The 8,221-nt window shown below is 40.4% G+C and overlaps 1 pseudogene; it reads left to right on the top strand.

Moving 5' to 3' along the window:
- Window positions 1-4,133: 4,133 nt before the first annotated feature.
- On the top strand, window positions 4,134-7,888 carry LOC112202972 (annotated as a pseudogene).
- The last annotated feature ends 333 nt before the right edge of the window (window positions 7,889-8,221 follow it).

Below are 8,221 nucleotides of genomic sequence, written 5' to 3' on the forward strand. Positions count from 1 at the left end.
CTACTACTTTCAATCTGCCGATCCATTTACCAGCTTAAGACCCAAGCCCATCTACTCCCCCTCCTCATAACACGCCTTCCATCTCCCCACCAGCCCCACATCTCCCTTCTCCCGACCTCACACGCACACCCACCTCGTCCTCACCTCCCATTCTCACCTACCACCGCCGCCGCTCACCACAGCCTCCTCCGCCACCATCTGCCCGACCGACTCTAACCTATCACCGCCGCCGGCCACCTCATCCAGCGGCGCCACTGCCGTCTACCTCTTCCTGGCAATCTGTGGCACTTCAGCCCTCTGTTTCACAACCGATCCCAGCTCCTCCATCTCATACATCTAGGCTTGTCACTCGTCGTCAACAAGGGATCGTCAAACCCAATCCCAAATATGCTATGGTTGTAACTTCCATCACTCACCAAATTGAGCTAAGCTGTTACTCTCAAGCAGCCAAGCAACAGGAATGGCTTTCCGCCATGAGCATAGAATTCAATGCTCTCATTCAAGCTAGCACATGGTAGCTCGTTCCCTATTCACCTTCAATGAATGTCCTTCCCAACAAATGGGTCTTCCGCATCAAAAGGAAACCGGATGGTTCAGTGGAACGATACAAAGCTCGCCTCGTAGCCAAAGGCTTTCGGCAGCAAGCAGGAATTGACTATGGTGAAACATTAAGTCCGGTAATTAAACACTCTTCTATCAGATTAATTTTAGCCATAGCAGTTTCTTTTGGATGGACCATTAGACAATTGGATGTTCAGAATGCATTTCTCCATGGATATTTGTCAGAGGATGTTTATATGCAGCAACCACAGGACTTCATTGACCCCCAATTTCCTATCCATGTTTGTAAGCTCCGTCGTTCTCTCTATGGCCTCAAACAAGCACCTAGGGCCTGGTTTTCTTGTTTTTCTACTTATTTGGAGGATTTAGGTTTCACAGCATCTCTAGCAGACACTTCTCTATTTGTCTATCATTCAGGCAATATCAAGCTTTATTTACTTATATATGTGGATGATATCCTCGTCACTGGCACACATCCTGATCACATCAGTACTCTTATCACCAATTTGAGTAAACTCTTCTCCATGAAAGATTTGGGTCCATTACACTATTTCTTGGGCATTGAGGCTGTGCGGTCATCTCATGGCCTTGCATTAACTCAGACCAAGTACACTTTAGATCTTCTACACCGCACAAACATGACAAATGCTAAAGCTGTTTCAACTCTGGCAGCTACTGGCAAACGTTTGAGTCTCACCGATGGCACTCCTCTTCATGATGGTTCCCAATATCGGAGTGTTGTAGGAGCCTTGCAGTACCTAACACTCACTCGCCCTGATATATCATTTGCCGTTAATCAGGTATGCCAGTTTCTGCATTTTCCAACAACTATGCATTGGGTGGCTGTCAAACGGATTCTCCATTATCTCAAACACACACCTACCTATGGCTTGTTCTATAGTCCAAGCAACTTCAAATTAACAGGTTATAGAGATTCTGATTATGCCTGGGATCCAGACACAAGAATCTCAACATGTGGCACTTGCATCTACTTGGGTACAAACCTCATTTCATGGAGTTCTAAAAAGCAGAGTGGAGTGTCTCGTTCTAGCACAGAAGCGGAGTATCGTCAATTGGCCTATACTACTGCACATATTTCTTGGCTTCGGGCTCTATTTCGGGACCTATGCATTCCTCTCCAGTCTCCCACCTTATGGTGTGACAACATTAGTGCCATATCTCTTGCTTCCAACCCTGTTTTTCATATGAGAACAAGACATGTGGAAGTTGATTATCATTACATTAGGGAAAAGGTCGTTCGCAAGGAAATTCAAGTTGCCTATATATGCTCCCAAGATCAAATCGCGGATATCTTCACCAAGGGCCTGAGTTCATCTCGCTTCCACCATCTTCTTTTCAAGTTTCCTGTCCGTGCCACCACCCATCAGTTTCCGCGGGGTGGGGGGTGGGGGGGGGGTTATAAGCAATGAAACTGATTTACCTTGATTTCTCTTTCTGTATTGATACTGATATATGTTTATCTTGATTATTTCTTGATCTTAGGATGTCATGATCTAAACTGATCAGCAGTGCTTCAATTGTATTCATTGTAATGGCTGATCTTTAGGAACAAAACTGATCAGCAACCATGTATATATGATTGACATACTTCAATGAGAAATCAAGGAAAACACTTTACCCAAATGAATGTTCTAGTCAGCTGAACTCATGTACTTCATATATCTCCAAAGGAAGGATGTGACGGTAGATCCAAAAACTTCGAAGAACAAGAACTGATAAGGGTAGAGTACCTAGCGCCTTTTCAGAGTTATCTTCCTTTCCCTTACTATTATCTCTTTTCTTTTGCATCTTTAGCCCTGATTTGCGCTTTCCAACTTTTTTGAATGGTTTCGTTTTGCTCACAGGAACATTAGGAAATGGGGGAGAAAGAAAGAGAGAAAGAGGTCTTTATTGAAGAGGCTTTGCACCTGAAATAGGACTAATGAAGATCCAGAAGAATGGGTTTGGGCTTCCATCTGTTTCGGGCACCACGGCCTCTGGTTTTGTAACCGGATGGATTTACTCTTCCCCAGAGATCTCGCTTGTCGTCACTGTGACTTTTATGTCGCCATTGTCATAAGTTATTGTACCTTTGAACACAAGAAATTTGTTTAACTCCAATGCATGCATATTGAGCATAAAATGAATCAGTATGATACACCAAAATCCAAATCTAAACATATAAAACCAGTAAGGCAGATACACTTAAGTTCATGTCACAGATGCAAAAGGCCATTGTTATGACTCCTAAGTTTTATGTTTGTTCAAGCTAGAGCATTTAAAGGGGATTAAGTCCTTTTGCCATCAGTACTATTGAAATTTTTGCATCTTTCCCAACGATATGGAAGGAAAATCTAGGACTTAACTAATGTTCTATATAAAAGCATATGTAACTCACTACATGATCAAACATTTTGTGTAACACGGATGCGATTAAATTGCATTTCAATACTTGTATACATGGCGACCATGTCTCTTAAATCCTCTCGCTGACTTCGCAGCTTCTCCTTCTCCCTTGCTTGTTCATACTTGTGAAAAACATTACAAGTCCCAAACTGATTCTCCCTGGTTCTCCCGCTAAAAGGCAGAGTGGAAAACTTTGAACCTCGAGTTACACTTACTTTTCATGCAAGACATTCTCCAGATCTTTTAATTCTTCAGGTTGTAGAGTGACATCCACTTTATCTGCTTTCTGACCTCTCAGTAGATCCACCCTTCTAAACTCCTACCAACAACACATGCGTGAGTCGTTCCAAACAATGTCCCTGAAGCAATCCTTTCTTCGTTCTCTTCAAGTACCTTTGCAACACAGTTCAGAAGAACAATTAGAAAGAAAGAAAAAATTTGATTCAGCAAATGTTAATAGGCTGAAAGAAAGTGTCTATGATTGTACTTGCATGGTGTAAAGGCCTTTCAGGCTCCTTTCTCTGCTGTTTTATATGGTCAATGAAATTAGGTGCCTCAACGCCAGTGGGAGTACTGAAAGGGACCCTAAGTTCAGAAAATTACCTTAATTTTTAGGAGTTCTCTCAAAACTACCAGGATATGAAACATGGAACTTCACAAGGATACTAAAACAAAATGAAAAAGGGAAATAAACAAAGATATAGCTTGAAAGGCTATCTACAGATTCAATACCATCATCTAAAGGTGACTGTACGATGAGCCTAATGACAAACTGAGTCATAGTGAAATTGTTCATACACTACTACTCAATTATTGATACAAATTTGAACCTTAATACTGGGTGACAAACGAACTTTTTACAATAGAAAGGGTAACTACACTTTTTAAGTCTTTAACAAAGTTGCCACTACACAAGCAAAAACGGCAAGATGCCACAACATGCGCAAAAGTTCTTGGATATGATTATGCAGAACAATGTAACACTGAATTGATTTCATTCAAGAGTCAAGTACAGATAATTTTAGTATACAGCTGAAGCATGATCTTACTTAAAAGCCAGTTCCACATGCTCATAAATTGTTCAAAGTTAAACCCAAAATGAAATCCAAATGAAAGTTCTGGTCAGCTGAACTCATATACTTCATAGATCTCCAAAGCAAGAACACATGGTAGATCCTAAAACTTCAAAGAACTGGCTAAGGGTAGAGTAAGCCTCTTCGAGTTATTTTCCTTTCCTTTCCTTTTATCTTTTATCTTTTGCATCTTTGGCCCTGATTTGCGCTTTCCAACTTTTTTAAATGGTTTCTTTTTGCAATTTTGCTCACAGGAACACTGTTCTTTTTATTAGCTCCAACGTACTGTTTCGGGCACTACAGCCTCTGTCTTTCTAACTGGATGTGTTTCCTCTTCCTGAGAGATCTCGCTTGTTGTCACTGTGACTTTTATGTCTCCATTGTCGTAAGTTGTTGTACATTTGAACACATGAAATAGGTCAACTCCAATGCATATTGAGGAGCATAAAATGAATCGGTACGATATACCAAAATCCAAATCTAAACATACAAAACCAGAAGGCAGAAACAATTAAGTTCATGTCACAGATGCAAAAGGGAATTGTTATGACTCTTATTTTTATGTTTGTTTAAGCTAGAGCATTTAAAGGGGATTAAGTCTTTTTGCCATCAGTAGTATCGAAACTTTTGCATCTTCCCCAACTATGGAAGGAAAATCTATTACTTCACTAATGCTTTATACAAAAGCATATGCAACTCATATCTAGCCACAATATGATCAAATAATCTGTTCAGTAACAAGGATGTGATTAAAGTGCATTTCAATTCATATACTTTCTCAGTTCCAGTGTCTATTATTATTGAGATTTACTAGCCCAGAAACCAACAACCAAATAATTAAGACTACAGTGATAGGCAGCAAGGTTTAGCAGCACTAGAGTAACCAAGATAGTCAGCCATGAGCTTCAAATACTGACAAAAAAAGAAAAAAGTATCGTGTATGCATTACAATGTTTTTGAAAATACCAGAAATTGGCGCGTCTGGCTCACTTCCTTCATCTTCCCCCAGGCTCGCATCTCCCTCATCATTCTCGTCAGCTTCTCCCTCAGCAGCTGGGGAGCTCCGCCAAAGAGAGCCAATTCCTTTTCTAGTCTCCTCTGCAATGAATAGTAGCCAAACAAAAATAAATACATAAATCTCACAAAGAACGAAAAATACACGAACAACGAGATAGTATGATTGCTAGGTTAAAAATGTCGAACAAATAAAAGCTGGCTGATGCAGAATGGATTATCAAAGTGTTGAAAGCTTTCAGCTTTTTGCATACAACAACCATCCTAAGCTGGTATTTCTATCACAAAAGGGCTCATTCTAATAGCAAATTCAGCACTAATCACATTCTAACAGCTTCTGTTCTTAAGAAACAAGCACTACTCAACACAGTTCACCAAAAGCACTACTCTCAGACCGGGTCCTCATAAACGGCGCCGTAACGCCGATGACGTTCTTCGCCGACGGCGTGCTGCGGTGGACGGAGAGTGGCGAGAGGAGCTTGATCGTCGAGAAGGAGGTCCTCGGGGTCAAAGTGGAGGGTCCGAAGATCAGAATCGGAGGTCTGGTCGACGGCGAAGGTGGAATCTGCTGCGTCGGGAGTACCGGAGGAGGTCTGGTCAGGAAGGACTTGGTGTTCGAGCCTTTATCAGAGGACTCGCAGAGGCTCTGGTGCCAGAAGCTTCTCGAATTCATCGATTCTCTCGGTAACTGTCGAGCTGTTCTTGTTTCAGTTTCTTTTAGCTCAAGCTAAAGTTCGATCAAGTTCAAATTTTTTTTTTTTTTTGAATTTTTCTTAATTTTTGATTTTGTTTTTCAAAATAAACAGGACGGCCGAAGAGGCTGTTTGTTTTTGTGAATCCATTTGGAGGGAGAAAATCGGCTTCGAAGATATTTGTTGATGAAGTGAAGCCGCTTTTTGATGATGCTGGTGTTCAGTATACACCGCAAGGTTTGAAATCTTATGCATTGGTAGATATTACATGTTGTTGAGCTTTCGAGCTTTTGATTTTCGGATTGTTGGTGATACTTGGAAATTTGTGTGTATGTGATTTTCAGAAACTCAGTATCAACTGCATGCTAAGGAAGTTGCGAAAACTCTAGATCTAGATATGATGGCATTGTTTGCGTCAGTGGGGATGGAATCTTGGTTGAGGTTGGTTGTAGCTTTAGTAAACATGTAGTGATTTTTCGGTTAAACACCTTTCGAGAGCTGGAATGTTTCCTTAGTAGCAGTGTTGAATTACAAACTATATTATTACAGGGGATCAAGTCTGATATATCATTAGTACTATTCATATATGTGTGTGTAGATTAATTTGTCTTGAAGATACTTTTGCATATATTAAGCTCATCACTTTCTTCTTACAAGTACCACACTTTTGAGTAGGTAGTAAATGGACTTCTTGAGAGAGAGGATTGGGACACTGCAACAAAGATGCCTCTTGGAGTAGTTCCTGCAGGTTCGATATATGTAACTTCCTTACATGTTCCTGAAAGTACGCAACTTACAGTGTAAAAGTACTGCAGTTGGAGTAGTAACATGTAATGATTTTATTTCCTTTCAGGCTTAGTAGCAGATGTTGACATTGAGTCTGAAAAGTATAGCTGGATGGGAAGTGCTCGTCTAGATTTCTATGTAAGTTTTAACCTCTCATTTGTTATGTTCTAGTCCACTAGATTATACCTTGCTCACTCTGTTATTTGTATGTTATGTATCTTTGGCGAGTTGCTTAAAATTGGTTAACATGTTGGGATATTGGTACTAAATGGCAAGATATTAATAGTTTAATACCAATTGTTTCTTATTTTAGGCCATTCAACGAATTGTGCATTTGACGCAATATAATAGATGCGGAAGGGTTTGGAGAGCCTACTAGTTACAATGACGATGGTGAATCTACTAACACTGATCCAATTCAAGAAAAGCCTACTAAGGTTCGACAGCTTGGCTATGAGGGACCTGATATTAATCTAAAGAACATGAACTGGAGAACAATCAAAAGACCGTTTGTTTCAGTGTGGCTTCACAATGTACCTTGGGGAGGTGGAGACACAAGGGCAGCTCCTGATACCAAGGTTGGTCTGTAAAATTGCATAACATCTCTACTTCAGATATTTCTCTGTTCTACAGTCAGGGGATGTTTATATGAAACAAATACTTCAGACCTTATTTGTGTGAGAAGAATAATGTATGTGTGCTCCTTGTATGAAGTTCTCAGATGGTTATCTAGACGTTATAATTATGAGGGCTTGCCCAAAATTGTCCTTGCTCTCGTTAATGACGGGGTTGAGCACTGGGACTCATGTCAAGGCACCATAAGTGCTATACTTCAAGGTGAGCAAGATCAAACTGCTGAGCCATATAGTTTACTTTGCTACTTTGAAGTTAAGAAGCTTTGCTACTCCAATACCAAGAGCTCTGGAGAAGGTCAAGTAACTTTTTTGCATCTGTTGATTCTCTCTCTTTTCCTGCAAACATACAACAGGTGAAAGCTTTCATTCTAGATCCTAGTGCTTGCGCTGATGATTCAATGAAGGAAGGGATAGTGGACTCAGATGGTGAGGTCCTCGCTAGAGGCAAAGGAGCATACAAATGTCATCAGAAAACACTAATGGTGTACGATAACCGTCAAATAACTTTGGATCAAGGTTTAGCCACTCTGTTTTCCCCTTCCCCGGTGTAAAATATACATTTTATATGGATTTGATTTTTGGTCACACAGAGAAATACCACACATGATAGTCGTATTTGTTCATTCTATCCTACATTTAAGGCCTCAACAACAAATTAGAATATTAGATCAGACAAGGGATCAAGTTATATATAGGAGACATTCCTTGGGAGCTTGCTTGCTGAAAAAAATAATATGCAGTTCATATTTGAAGATTGTGGGTTCTACTTTCATTGACATTCAATAGGGAGCGTTTGGCGGATAAAATAATAGAACTTAAGGAGTAACGTTCAAATTTAGCAACAAAAGAATGACCAAAACTTTTCGCCCAAAAAACTGATTTTTTTAATCCGCGTAGAGGCTACGCTTGAGTATGACGAAACTCATATAATATGACGAATTGACGATCACATTCAATCCCGAAAATCTTTTATCTCGAAAGTTGAGTCCGGCAGTCTCTCTCCGCCATCTTAAGTATCATGGACTCAGGATCCATCCACGGCGAGAATCCGGCC

Source organism: Rosa chinensis, chromosome 5, assembly GCF_002994745.2.
Source record: "Rosa chinensis cultivar Old Blush chromosome 5, RchiOBHm-V2, whole genome shotgun sequence".
Classification (NCBI taxonomy): Eukaryota; Viridiplantae; Streptophyta; class Magnoliopsida; order Rosales; family Rosaceae; genus Rosa; species Rosa chinensis.